The following is a 15942-nucleotide window of genomic DNA, read 5'->3' as shown; positions in this document are numbered from 1 at the left end:
CGAAACTTATAAAATCCGACAACCCATTCAATTACGAGTCCACCCATACCAATTTTACCAAAATCCGATAACAACTCGACCTCCAAATCTTAAATTTTCGTTTTTGTAAGATTTTGCAAAAATCTTGATTTTTCTTCCATAAATTCACGGATTCATGATGTAAATGAGTATGGAATCATGAAATATAATCAATATAGGATAAGGAACACTTACCCCAATGTTTTTCCGTGAAAATCGCCCAAGAACCGTGCTCCAAAAATCCAAAACGAAATGAATGAAATGAGCATTTTTGGTCCTTAAGTTTCTGCCAATCCGTCACTAAAAGTCCATTTTTCGTCACTAAAAGTCTATTAGAAACAGCTCTAGCAGTCTTACTTCAATTGATCATAACTTTATGTACAAATGTCCAAATGATAAATGGTTTAACTTTCTGAAAATTAGAATCCACCGACTACAACTTTCGTGTTTTACAAGTATTCTGATTCCTTATGCATTGCGAAATATAAGCTTCCAAAGTCGGCTGCATGCATCAGAATTTCTGGCGAAACTGCTCTACTAGCCTTCATTCAATCCGTCATAACTTTCTGTACAAATATCCAAATAATGCATAGTTTAACTTTCTGGAACCTATAATCATATGACTACAACTTTAATGTTTTGTACATTTTCTGATTCCTTATGCATTGCGAGATATAAGCTTCCAAAGTTGGCTCCACGCACGGAATTTCTGCAACAGAAATTTCCAGCACTCTTTGTCCGAAATCCATTCCGTTTACCTTCCGAAATCCACCCGAGACCCTCGGGACCTTAACCAATTATTCCAACATGTACCAAAATACCATACGAACTCAGTCGAGCCTTCAAACTACATCAAACAACATCAAAACAACAAATCGCACCTCAAATCAAAATCAATAAACTTTAAACTTTCAAATTCTATATCTTGTGTCGAAACACATCAAATCAACTCGGAATGACTTCAAATTTTGCACACAAGTCATAAATGACATAACTGAGTTATGAAAATTTTCAGAATCAGATTTCGACCACGATATCAAAAAGTCAACCCCTCGGTCAAACTTCCCAAAAATTCAACTTTCGGCATTTCAAGCCTAATTCTACTACGAACTTCCAAATAAAATTCCGATCACGCTCCTAAGTCCAAAATCACCATACGGAGCTGTTGGAATCATCAAAATTCTATTCTGGGGTCGTTTGCACATAATTTGACATCCGATCACTATTTGAACTTAAACTTTTAATTTTTCATCAAAATTCCATATCTCGGGCTAGGGACCTCGGAATTTAATTCCGGGAATACGCCTAAGTCCCAAATTATAATATAGACCTACAAAAATTGTCAAAACATTGATCTGAGTCCGTTTACTCAAAATGTTGACCAAAGTCAACCTAGTTGAGTTTTAAAACTCTAATTCACATTTTAATTCATTTTTCACTTGAAAACTTTTCGGAAAATTTTTACGGACTGCACACGCAAGTCGAGTAATGATAAATAGTGCTTTTCGAGGTCTTAAAACACAGAATTAATTATTAAATTTAAAAATGACATTTTGGGTCATCACATTATCAACCCCCAAACTTTCAACAATTTGATGGTAAAGGAAACACAAAGCAACACATTTCACACTTCGTCGAAACTTGTAATAATGCTGGAACCTATGGAGATTATCTTGTCAAGAAGTTTGTTCGTTCCTTCAAAGGAAATGCTTTTGATTGGTACACTGATCTCGAGGCTGGTTTCATCAATAGCTGGGAGCAACTTGAACATGAATTTCTCAATCGTTTCTATAGCACAAGGCGAACCGTAAGCATGGTTGAACTCATAAACACACGTCAGTGGAAGGATGAACCAGTCATTGATTTTATCAATCGGTGGAGGAATGCATCAACTGCAAAGACAGACTTAGTGAAGCTTCTAGAATAGAAATGTGTATCCAAGGAATGCACTGGGGACTTCGCTATATCCTACATGGTATCAAGCCTAAGTCTTTTGAAAAATTGGCTACACGTGCTCATGATATGGAGTTAAGCATGTCTTCAAGTGGAAATCAAGGGCCACATGTTAATGAACCTCGTAAAGTGAAAGATAAAAAAGGAATAAAGAAAGGAGGCAAGTTCGTGCCAAAGTCTTATAGCAAGGAATCAATGAATGTTAATGCCTCACCATTAAAGGTCACTACAAAAGTGAGTAAGAATCAAAATATGAAGACAACATCCCTACAGGATAAAGCTGGCCGAAAGTTAACTCTAAAGGAAACGCAACCAAAAGAATATCCATTCTTGGACTCTGACATTCTAGCAATTTTTGAAGAACTCCTTGAGTTGAAACTCATTGAGTTACCTGAAATGAAGCGGCCAGATGAAGCTGGAAGGACAAATGATCCAAATTATTGCAAGTACCATCGGTTGATTGGCTACCCTATTGAAAAGTGCTTTATCTTCAAGGAGAAAGTCATAGACTTGGCCGGTGAAGGAAAAATCTTGCTCGAGGATGAGAAAGAAAGTTCGAATCAAGTCTCTGTCACTTTTGGTTCATTTGATCCCATTGTCCTTTGCAATTTTGTCAAAGTACATGAATGCGATGGCATCCAAACTGCATCATCACCAAACATGATTAAATTTGGTGACTTTGAACCTATCGATGTGAGAAAACCATTTCTTCTCCCTATAGTGAATAAGGTTATAGTGGAGGAAAGATCTCAAGAGGAAAGTTAACACGTGATGGTCAAACTGATGATGAAGGTTGGATTCTTGTGACTCGGCGGAGACGCTACAAGATAAATTCACAAAGGGAGTCAGGTAAGCAATTTCCTAGAGGGAAAATGGTGAAAAGACCTAAGAAGAAAATTATAGAGAAGAATTGTAAGAAAACAAAAATGGACGAGAATAACAATCAAAGACTACGTCATCCAGTAACATTGGATGAATTCCTACGAAGCTGGTTACGCATGCAAGCTTCCTGTGAAGATATCAAGGCCTTATGTTGTAAGGTAGATGAAGAAGAGACAAATAAGGAATATCCATCATTGTTGCCACCTCCCTTATCTGAAAAACTCACTGAGCATCTCTCTGAAGAATTGAACACTTTTGATGCAAAAATCACATTTACTAATGATGATCTTTTGCTTGGTGAAATACCCCATAATCGTTCGATATTTATGGTTGGATTTGTGCGTGAGCAGAGAATAAGTAGAATTTTAATTGATGATGGATTTGGCGTTAATATTCTCCCAATTCGTACTGTTAAAGAGCTTGGCATACTGATGGACGAACTATGTGAAAGTCGTTTGATGATTCAAGGGTTCAATCAAGGGGGGAAAAGAGCTATAGGGGATATCAAATTGGAAATAAATATGGGAGATTTGCATTCGAGTGCATGGATGCACATGATCGATGCAAAGACCTCATACAATATCTTGTTAGGAAGGCCATGGATATACGAGAACAAAGTGGTCTCATCCACCTACCATCAATGCTTGAATTACTGTGAAGATGGGGTCGAAAAGAAGAAGGTTGCTGATGATAAGCCCTTTTCTAAGGCTGAATCAACTTTGCCGATGCAAAATTCTACTTAAAGAATTACATCTCAAAGGAGGTTAAGGTTGATGATGTGATATTGACCAAAAGTGTTGCAAAGAAGGTTGATGTCACAACTAGAAAGGCAAAGATTACCGTTGAAAAATATCAGGTGCTTTATGATAGGAACAAGATGAATAAGGCATCTTCAAGTAAGAAAGTGACTCATGTTCTTCGCTATGTCCTAGAGGCAAGGAAGGTTGAAGATCCATCTTCTGAACTACAAGGTAATGTGTTAGGAGACTTGACCCTTCTTATCAAGCGAATTGATACCATTAAGTCGTCTACAAAGTTGCTTAAAGGGTTTGTCAAATTATCAAATCACAATTCGCTTCTAAATCTAGCACTTCCTGCAAAGCGCACAGATAAGGGCTTTGACCCAAACGCCTACAAGTTGTTAGCAAAAAGCTGGATATGATCCCAATGAACCATCCAAGTAGCTCTCGCCTGAAGCTTCAAACCCTACTCAAATGATGATGATGGAGAAAGGGTACCCACTGAAGCAATCACGTGAAGGATTGGGTTACAAACAACCCCCGCCAATCTGTATCTCCATTAAAAGGGCAAGTTGTAACTACATTACTGCTAAAGAAGTGTCTATGATGCTTAATAAGAAGCCTTTTGTGTTTGATCGACTTACGAAACCAAGGACCTCAGTATTTGATAGGTTGGGACCACTGAATAAGGAGAATAAGCGTCATGGAAGTGATACAAATATTTGAGCACCTATCTTCACTAAAAAGGAGATTTTGACCACAGACTGCCCAAGCCTGATTCCTTCTAGAATGAGGCGAGAGACAAAACTTGTAGTTTCGTGCGGAGAGGTCCTCAAAGCAAAGGCTCATACTATAGTCCACACTAAAGAATGGGAGGAAGATGAAGAAAGTGTGGGGTCATCATATCATATCACTATTCATGACGAACAAAATGCTTCATATTATACAAAAGTCAAGGAAAACTGCCTTGATATTCATGTATGTCATTGCATATCTTTCAATGATGGTGATCCTCAAGAGTATGAAGACGCTAAAGATGCACCACATGAGCTTGAAAAAAGGGTAAAGACAACAGTTGATGCACTAAAAAAAAAGGCAATCTCGGAGTAGTTGAAGATCCAAAGCCCACATATGTAAGTGCATCTCTAATTGGTGATGAAAAGAGCAAATATATTGAGCTACTTAAGGAGTTCAAAGACGTATTTTCTTGGAGCTACAAAGAAATGCCAAGTTTAGACCCCAAGGTGGTTGTTCATTACCTTGCTGTCAAACAAGGTGCTCGTCCTGTGAAGCAAGCACAACGTCGCTTCAGACCTGAACTGGTTCCTTTGATTGAAACCAAAGTTAACAAGCTTATTGAGGCTGGTTTTGTTCGTGAAGTTAAATATGCTACATGGATTTCAAGCATCGTCCCTGTAAGAAAGAAGAATGGCCAAATTCGAGTTTGTGTTGTCTTTAGGGACCTAAATAACACTTGTCCTAACGATGAATTTCCTCTTCCTATCCCTGAGCTCATGAATAATTCCATGACTGGATACGAGGAAATGTTTTTCATGGATGGTTCATCTGGATATAATCAAATTCGCATGGCACCGAAGGATGAAGAACTTACTACCTTTCGCACCCCTAAAGGTATATACTGCTACAAGGTAATACCTTTTGGTTTGAAGAATGCTGGTGCTACATATCAACGTGCCATGCAAAATATTTTTGATGACATGCTTCATAAAAATGTGGAGTGTTATGTTGACGACTTGGTGGTAAATTCAAGGAAGAAAGATGATCATTTGCAAAATTTGAGGATGGTATTTGAACGGCTTCGGAGATACCAACTCAGAATGAATCCATTGAAGTGTGCCTTTGGAGTTACTTCTGGGAAGTTCCTCAGTTTTATTGTTTGACACCGAGGTATCGAAATTGATCAAGCTAAGGTGGATTCTATTTTGAAAATGCCCGAGCCTAAGAATATTCATGAATTAAGAAGCTTACAAGGTAAGTTGGCATATCTTAGAAGATTTATTTCGAATCTGGCTAAAAGATGCCAACCATTTAGTCGCCTCATGAAGAAAGGGGTTCCTTTTGAATGGACCAAGCTTGCAAAAATGCTTTTGAAAGCATTAAGTCTTATCTGATGAAACCTCCAGTACCGGTAGCCCTCAGACCTGGAAAGCCATTAATATTATACATTTCAGCACAGGAAAGGTCAGTAGGAACGTGATCGGGTCCAAGCCTGCACTACTATTGAGTAGCGAGGATGGTCGATGCAGTTTAACCCAACAAGGCCGTGATCGAATCCACAGGGAGCTAATTGATTCAGAATTAGGTTTATATCTAAGTCTAGATGCGTGTTTTGTTCCTAATTGCACTTCCAAACATGAAGGTGTTGATTCTACTTCTATTTCTATTTCTATTGTATGCTAAGATTAAAGCTAAGTACAATATTTTTTATGTTGGTTTTCAAGTGTTTAAAAGGACTAGGGTAGCGACTTCCGCCTAGGTGGACATCTAATGGGTAGTAAGAATCTAGGGCAAGCTTGATTAATTTGGGATCGTAATATAACTATCACACCCAAGTACTCACTTTATATCTCTCGATAGTTTGTGTGATTTTGCCCAATTTGGCTTTCTCAAGTCCAAATGGGTATTCATGCAGTACAAGTGATATTAGCTCAAGTCGGGTATTACTATCTCTAGGTTTAACCCTTTAATTGGGGCTATCAATTTCTTTAGTTCACCCCAATTCCTTGTTAGCCTAGTTTTCCCTGAGTTAATCCCTCTTTCTCAAGAAGAGACCAAATCCTAAAGGCATGAATCTGTGTTTGCAACCACTAATTCTATAAGTCTAGCAAGAACTAGGCTAAATATCACTAACCCATAAACATTCAAGCCCTAAAATTCAAGACCCATTAAATACCCACACTAGGGTTGAGTCACAACCCTAGCTATGGGTCTAGCTAATCATAATAATAGCAGAAATCAAAGATAAAGAGAAGATATAATCCACAATACTAAATTAAAAGATGAAAATCTAATGTTATAAGTCAAATCTTGTACAAAATTGCCCAAAAAGGAAAACCTAGCCGTCTCACGTACTCAGCAAAAACATAACATAACCTAAAATTAACAAAAAGATCTATTTATACTAAGCTTAAATTTCTGGACAAAAATACCCCTGTGGAAGTTTCGCGGCCGCGTAATTCTCATTAAATACTCACACTTGCTTTCGCGGCCGCGTAATTTTGATCGCGGTCCGCGTTTCTTCACATCTGGACCTGGGTTGAACCTTGTTTCACGGACCGCGTAATTTCCACCACGTCTGCGTGAGAGACTTCCGCGGCCGCATAACTTTGATGCGAGCCGCCCTTCTCATTTTTGCTTGAATTATGCACTCTCTGAACCTTAGCAACCGCGGTCCGTAGAATTCCCATCACGGCCATGCTAGTACTTTCGCGGCCACATCTTCTTGTCGCAGTCCGCCTTCATGTTTGTGCCCAAAACACCATCTCTCTGATACTTCATATCGTGGACCGCGAAATAATGGCCGCGTTCGCGTTGATACTTTCGCGGCCGTACTCTTTTGTCGCGGTCCGCGTTCCATACCTCTTGGCCCAGTCTTGGTTTTTATTCAAGTTTTGACTCCTTTATGAGTTGATTATGGCTACTTTGGCTCATTTTGAAGAATCCCTGCAAGCAAGCATATTAAGTTAGTTTCCGAGAATACCTTCACACATTTTTGGCCCAAAACACAAGTAAAAGAGAGCAATTAATAGGCTAAAATCCCTACTTATCAACTCCCCCAAACTTAAGCTTTTGCTTGTCCTCAAGCAAATAAGGTAATTCCCACCTCTACAAGAAAAAAAAGGATATTTCAGCTGGCCTAAGGTGACTTCATCAAGCATCAATTGGGACTAACAATTACCCTCAACACAAATAAATTATCAACAACGTCGTGTTATGCCCTTTTGAGTTCCATAGTTCTAATGTGACACTAGAGCATCAAGAGTTGACTCAATTCATCAAGGAAGCTCGCTCTCTCACGTAGGTCATTGTGGATCCCAAACTCCTCCTCCTCTACTCTCCATGAGCAAATCTCGCTTTTTAGAATGTAACCCTCAAAACAAGGATTGTGAAGAAGTGCACTCATCACTCTCAAAAGAATGCCACAAGTCCGGCTCTAAGTACCATAATCTTGCCCCTTATGTAAATCACCACTAATGTAAGCTCACTCAACTTGAAATCATATAGGGCTTTAACATGGATGTAATGAAGGCTTTTGGATAAAGGTAGGACATAACGAACTACGATGGTTTCATCTTTCCTTAAGCACTCCATTTTCTCATTTCGGCTCATACTTTCTTGACTCTTTGAGTCATTTTTCTTCTTCCTTAGAGGAACTAGAGAGACAAACCGTCACTCTTTCTTACTCATGAAAATAATTTTTCTCCTTTTCTCATCATTCCTTACCTTTCATCATTATGTTCTTTGAATCCCTTCAACCTTCTCTTTCTTTTTGACATATTTCTTTTTGGCTTTTCTTCCTTTTCTTTGCCTTTAAATTTCAACAATTCTTTTTCTTCTTTGAACCTTTTATCACTTTCAAATTACTCGTCTCTCTATCCAAACTTATGCTTTTGCCAATTGTTCATCATGAATGCTAAGGAAAGATTGGGTGCCAAGAGAGGGTCATTATAGAACGGATAAAGGCTTGAAATGTGGCTATTGAATGAAAAAGGCTTAGGCTCAAAAGAGTTGACTAGGGATATCATATTGGTAGGCTACGGAAGCTTTCAAAGTTCAACTTGGACCAAGGAGAGCCTACAATCATTTCTCAAGTCGAGATACACTTAGAATTTTGCCTAGACAAACATTCAGGGCAAGTTATAGACTTATTGGCATGAGACTTGGACTTGAAATTCAATACCTCAACTCTCAAGCTGCTGGATTGTTAAAGAAAATAGAGTCTAGGGCCCACAACAACCCTAGCTAAGATTGAAAATCACAAATGGCTTAAGGAAACCACTCGATGATTGTTTTAGCCAACGCAAGAGTCTAAAGGTCACAACTAGATCTAATCTTTGCCAATCAACTTGTCTCTAACCATGAGGTCGAAGGTAAATGTGTTATTACCAAGTGAAACCTGCTTGAGACACTTTTATTCATTACTACTACTATATACACCAAAACAAAAAAAACAGACTTGATCCCTTAAGAAGGTTGTCACGCCATCCATCGTTGGAAAGAGCCACCTGGTTCACACAACATCCATACCTTTGGAAAGAACTGTGGTATTAAGAAAATCAAAGGCTTATTGATCACGCAGAATGTAAAAAGAAGCTAAAAACTCAAAAATAAGCTACTAAAGGAAATAAGAAGCTAAGCTATTAAGAAAAAATACGAAAGAAGTTATGAAGTAAACTACGGAAAGTAAAATGAATATGTATAATAATTGAGTGAAATGAATATATACATCGAATGGTAAAGTTATATACATACCAAAAGTGAAAAATAACGAAAGTGAAACTAACGATAAATAAAGGTAAAGAAAAATAGTATCATAATTATTACATACCAATGTCATCAAATCATAACCAAATCAAAATGGACCACCCCCCAAATAAAAGATAGCATTGTCCTCAATGCTAATATCAAAATAAGATCAGGGAAGGGTTAGAGAGTAAAGAAATTTCCCTATGTGTTCTTTGTCTGCATGGGGTCAGACACATGAGTGAGGTCCTCGGACTGCATAGGATCATTAGCTCCCTCCGGTTCCTCTAACTGGATCTCCAAATCCTCTTACCTGGGACCACAAATCCTCTAACTGGAGCTCTGTCTGCCTCATGCTCTGCTACCTGTGCTGCTGGGGCAGTCTCCTTTATAAGCAAGTCAAGTGGGATATCTCCAGCAGAAGTGAACTTCTCTACCTCCTTCTTCAGCTTCTCTACTGACTCCTTTGAGGCCTGAGTCTTTCGCATCTTCTTTACCTGCTTTCCCAAATCCTTGATCACTTTGCCATGAGTATCCAAAGTCTCCAGGATCTTCTTTTGGTTGTCCAGAAGCTTCTTCTGGTTGTCCAGAAGCTCCTTCAATGAATCCTCCACTGATGGAGGTACCTGAAGCTGTGTTGGGGCTGACTGTGCTGCTAATGCACTGGATAAGACAGACATCTTTAATGTAGCTGCCTGCATCCAGTTGTTGATGGTGGATAAGGTCTGAGAAAACCGCAGTATATTCTGGGGGTAAGTAGAAGATGAGGGCACAAATAGTGGCACAGTGATGGATGGCCCGGATGAAGGAGGAGACATGGTAGCTGAAGGTCCCGCTACTGTGGAAGGCTCTGACCCGGTGGCCACTACCCTTAGCTCTTCAGACTGGCCAGTGGAGGTAGTGGCTTTACCCTTTGCTTTAGGGTTGTCCGATCCTTGGAGGCTATACCAGGAGAAAGGTTTCTTCGGCTTCACCTTCGTGTCATAGTGCCTCCCATCTACACTTTGGTCCTCGAGATACATAGTGATGAAGTTGGGGTAGGGGTAGGAACTTTCTCCTTTTCCGGTTGCTTTGGAGATGAGGTGGGACATGAGGTTCCCCACATTGATTGGATACCTGCCATGATGGAAGCTATTAGGATCGCCCAGGAGAGTGGGATGACACTATCATGGTGGCTAGGATCAAGTCGGATGCATACAAATGTGCACCACCCTTTGGCTTCAAATCTGAGGGTGTTTCTGGCGATTGGGACTCCAGCTGCGAGCCAGGCCGGTGTTGTTCCTGCGATGGCTATTAATTCCACTAGACAAGGCCATGTTTCTTTATCTAGGGCCATCTTCTCCAAATACTGTACAGCTTCCACATCCTCAAAATCGGCATATTTGTTCAAGGTGTCACCATCAAACCATATCTTCAAGTTCCGTACCTTTGTCATAGTGGTGCCCTTTTTGATGTGGGCAACATTTGCATAGAACTCCTTGACAAGGTACTCATTTGCATCTGGAACCTTGCTAGTGAAGTATTGTCACACCCCAAAACCGAGGAGCGCGACCGACGCTCAACCGAGTGAACCCGACCGAGCAAACCTGTTAGATTTCCTTCTACTCAAACTCATCTACGAATGGAGATAATACATATTTTCATTAATTAGACAAAACATGACCATGTCTACAATACCAATTCATTACCAATAGTTTTCATCATTTTTAAAGTCTCAAATGGACAAGTAATACACCCACAACATAATATATTTTGACTTTCCCAGCACCAATACACAACCCACACTATGTCTACAGAGCCTCTATAGATAAAGAAGAGTTCAATGATAATGCTAACAACAAGGCCCTGGCTATACCTCAACCATAATACATAAAGAACAAAAGATACATGACCCCGGGATGAAGTGGGGCTCACCGAGTCAGCTGGGAAGAAGGTGTACTGCTATCACTAATCAATATCTCCTGTTGTGGAACCACCTGCATCCATTTAAAGATGTAGCACCCCCGGCAAAAGGGACGTCAGTACCGTCGAATAGCACTAGTATGTATAACTAAATACCCTCTCAATATAATGACAAATAATATAAACAAGAATATCATAATATCAATGAAAGCCTTAATCAACATCAAACCTCAATTTAGGATCAAGACAATGTTCAAAAAAATTTCCATATCTCACATTGGGAGATTTTTAGTATCGACATTCCATTGTTCACAATACCATTATTCACATTACCAATACCACTGTACTCTTAGCACAGAGTCCGATCACGACCCAATAGGCTAGGCTATCTCATTAGAGACATCAACCACAATTACTTTCAGTCTCAGTACCACCGTTTTTAACACGGAGTCCGATCTCGACCCGATCTGCTAGGTTATCCATTAGGGACATCGACCACAATCACAATTTCAATTACAATTTCCAGCACAATCATCACCATGTGTGCGGCATGGTGTTCGATCACGACTCGATCGGCTAGGCTGTCTTATTCGAGACATCAATCTCTTTGTATCAATCATCGCATTTCATATTACTTCCACATTTTTTCATTTCATTGGCACTAATGGCCATCATTATAAGATCATTCTAGGTACGTTGGCCGTATTTAGTATTTCATGCTCACCTTTTCACTTTCTAACATCAACATCATCAATAATAACAACAACAATTCAAATCAAGGCATATAGTACACATGTGAGCAATTAAGAATCTAAGGCACATAGAGATTCTTCACAAAATTTGGCATAATAGCCTTTGTTTGAATTTATCTTAAAGTCGAACATTTCCAATGCATATCCCATATTTTAACACATCCTCAATTGATAACATAACATGAATAAAGCATTTCAGTTACTTGTTGAACGTATATCTTTCAACCCAATCTTACTCGGAATAGCCAATTTTATAATGAACCACTCGGGACTTATATAATTCACATGAATATCGTGGGATCCAATTCTATGAGAAGAGTTTAGCCAACATACCTCAATTGAGCTTCCTTAAACTCTAAAATGTTCCGGAATTCTTAGCAACTTCAATCTATTGTAGAAATATAACAAATTGAATCAAAATTAGGAAGATGATTATGGTTCTAGCTCATTTGTGCATCTTATCAAACACTAGGTGTGCATTAAGGTTTCAAGGCCCTTTTTATGGAGGATTTCATCATCCTACATCCCAATCTTTACCATTCTTATCTCAACAATCTTCCTACACCCTTAGATATCACATGCATGTAAAATAAACAACTCTCATGCCCAAAAGTTATCTTGCTAATTATCCATTTTCAGATAATTTCAAAATTAAGGGTTTGGGTGTAGAATCTTACCTCTAGGATGAAGACCTAATGAGTTTCCCTTCTTAATCTTCCAAAACATGAGCAAGAATTAAAGAATCAATTGTTAAGGAACACCTTCTCACTCTAGGGCACTCTCTCTCACTCTAAAATATCAGATTATAGCTCAAAATGACCCAAAACGTGTATTTAACGAAGTAGGGTCGAGTTTTAAAAACTCAAAAATGAAGCTCCGGAACAGGTTCTGCGACCGCATAATGGTTATGCGGACCGCATATCGGTCGCATAATTGGTGTCCAAAACGACCAAAAATATGTCTGTGTTTGCGGTCACTATGCGGTCCGCATAACTATTCTGCGGTCGCATAGTGCACCATATAATAGTTATGTGGTCGCATAGTCGACTGCATAATTGCTTCCAACTAGCCCAATAACTGCCTCACTCTGCAGCTATTATGCGGTCCGCATAGTGATTCTGCGGTCACATAATGGACCGCAGAAATGCGCTTTTCCACCAAAAATATTTCTTTACATTCCGGTGCATTATTCAACCCAAAAGGTCCGAGCCGCGTTCTACAATCCTCAAACACGTAAGCCTAGTCTGGCACCATAAAACATAATTTTCTTTGCAAATTTTACCGGGCTTTACACTTAAGTACTTCAAACTTTTCGGGGTGTTATAAGTACTTCCACCTTTTTCTCTCCTCAAACTGTCTCTTGACATTTGGATTGTGGGGAAGGAGATCTCTGTCTATAAACTGTCGCTCAAGGGTGAGCGGCCTTTGGGGCCACCATTCCCAGAATTTGAGGTATGCTTTCTCGCTCACGAATCTATCCGCCCACACCTCGGGCTTCCTTGATTGCAAGACCACCCATATTGGTATCACCCTCTCTCCCATCATCCGGGACCTCATCATCCTCATCTATATTGATAGGAGCAGTTGTTGAGGCCGGAGTTGCAGCAGGTGGGGAAGATGGCTTCGAGGCCTCACTACCTCCCTCTGAGCCATCAGACGACCCAAAAGAGGAGGTAGCTTCATTGATTAGGCGAAAGGGTTGTGATTGGGCCTCTTGTCGAGATTGTGTAGATTGCCCCTCAGAAATCTCCCGGGATGGGAGATATTCACTTGTGTCTGATGATTCGGCAAGAGGTCTAGTGAGGGTTTTCTTTTTTGCTTATGACTCTTTGAGCTGCTAAGGGCAAAGCCTGCTTTCCTTTGCCCCGGCCTCAGGAGGATTTTTCCTTCCCTTTTGATTTGTCTGCTCCTCGACGAGATCGCACCATTTTCTGCAACACACAATTAGTGAAAGATAATTAGAATTGGGGTTCAATCATGCCTTAAAGCAGTACAGATGAAATGAACAACAACGCTTCTTAAAATAAGGCATCGCGGACCGCGAAAAAGTGGTCGCGGCCGCGGAATGCCCATCACGGACTACGAAAAAGTGAATGTGGTCGCGAAGAGGTCAGGTGCAAACTACTGACTCTCTAATCTTGGACAAATGCGGACCGCAAAAAATTAGACGCGGCCGTGAATGACCAATGGCGGACCACAAAAAAATGAGCGCGACCGCGAAAGCAATTAACAGACTCTTTGAAGTTCACAAGCGCGGACCGCAAAAACTTGAACGCAGCCGCAAAGGGCCAATCGCGGACCGCGTAAAGGTGATTGTGGCCGCGAACTCTTAGCAATCACTCAGTAACTAAAAGTTGGGGTAGCGCGGACCGCGAAAAAATGAATGCGGCCGCCTACCCTATCGCGGGCCGCGAAAAATGGACCGCGGCCGCGAAATTCAAACATGATCGGTACTAAGAACACTGATAACTAGGGTTTTCACTAAGTGTTCAAATATTAGTTCAATTAACCATGAAAAGTTACTAACCCCAGCCCCCATTAGGCATATAAACACTACCCACATGTATTTAAGTATCAATTAAGCATTAATTTGAGATCAATGGCATGCATCTAACCCTAAATAACAAAGTAAAATTAAAACAAGAGAAAAGAAAAGAAAAAGATAAAATCACATCATGGAATTGAACATACCAGTTGTAAAATTGTAGTAGGAAATGAACTCTTAATGTGAATGAGATGAAAATTGAGAGCAGGATGAGATGAACAGTGCTTTTTGTGCAGTGAAACATTAGGGTTTGAAAAGTGTAAAATGTTTAAAGAACCCTTATTTATACTAATCAACTGTGGAACCAACCGCCTTACCTAAGCGCAGCCGAAAAATTCTATCGCGGTCCGCGCTATGTTACCTTATGTAGACCAGCTTCAAGCATATGGGCGCGGTCCGCGGAATATTGGCCGCGCCCGCGAAATTCAACGCGGTCCGCGAAAATTGGAACGCGGCCGCGATCTCCGAAGGATTTTTGACAGTCCAACTTCAGAGAGTTGGCATTTTGCTCTTTTCAAGTACGCGTCCGCGGACAAAAATGTGCTGCCGCGAAATGCTCACGTGGACCACGAAATTTTTGGCGCGGTCCGCGAACTTCCAACACTTAGCCAAATTTTTTCCTGTCAAAATCTTGCACTGCACAACCAGTTCCTACATACACTTCACAACCAGTTAATCCAAAACAATGCCTAATCTAAGAAGAAAATCAAAAGAAAGAAAAACACATGGGTTGCCTCCCAAGAAGCGCCTGATTTAACGTCGCGGCATGACACATGTTACCATCATCATTTGAAATGGATCAAGGCCACCATGTGGCTATCATCAATCTTGCCAAGGTAATGCTTCACTCGGTGCCCATTGACTCTAAAGATTTCACCATTTTTGTTTTTCAAATTGAGAGCACCAAACGGAGTTACATGCACCACTTCAAAAGGGCCACTCCACTTTGACTTGAGCTTTCCCGGAAACATCCGTAACTGAGAGTTGAATAGACGAACCAAGTCACCCTACTTGAATTCTATGTTCCGGATATATTTGTTATGTAAGTACTTCATCTTGTCCTTATACAAGAACGAGCTGGAATAGGCATGGAACCAGAACTCATCAAGTTCATTTAGTTGCTCTACCCGGAGATTGGTAGCTACATCCCATTCCAGGTTCAACTTCTTCAGCACCCACATGGCTTTGTGCTCTAATTCAAACGGAAGATGGAATTATTTCCCAAACACCAACCGGTACGGAGATATACAAATTGGAGTCTTGTAAGCTGTACGATAGGCCCATAAAGTATCATCAAGTTTCCTTGACCAATCAGTCCGGTTTGCATTGACGGTCATGGATAATATGCTCTTGATATCCCTGTTGGAGACCTCAACTTGTCCACTAGCCTGTGGGTGATAAGGGGTTGACACTTTATGATTGACACCATACTTAGAAAGTAAAGTATCGAAGGCTTTATTGCAAAAATGAGAACCCACATCACTAATGATAGCCCTTGGGGTGCCGAATCTTGTGAAGATATTTTTCTTTAAGAAAGCCACCACACTTCGTGCCTCGTTGTTGGGCAAAGCCACAACTTCAACCCATTTGGAAACATAATCAACAGTAACCAGAATATAAGTGTTCCCACATGAACTCACAAATCGCCCATAAAGTCGATGCCCCA

The sequence above is a fragment of the Nicotiana tomentosiformis genome, chromosome 6 (genome assembly GCF_000390325.3).
Source record: "Nicotiana tomentosiformis chromosome 6, ASM39032v3, whole genome shotgun sequence".
NCBI lineage: Eukaryota > Viridiplantae > Streptophyta > Magnoliopsida > Solanales > Solanaceae > Nicotiana > Nicotiana tomentosiformis.
This window is presented reverse-complemented; position numbering follows the sequence as displayed.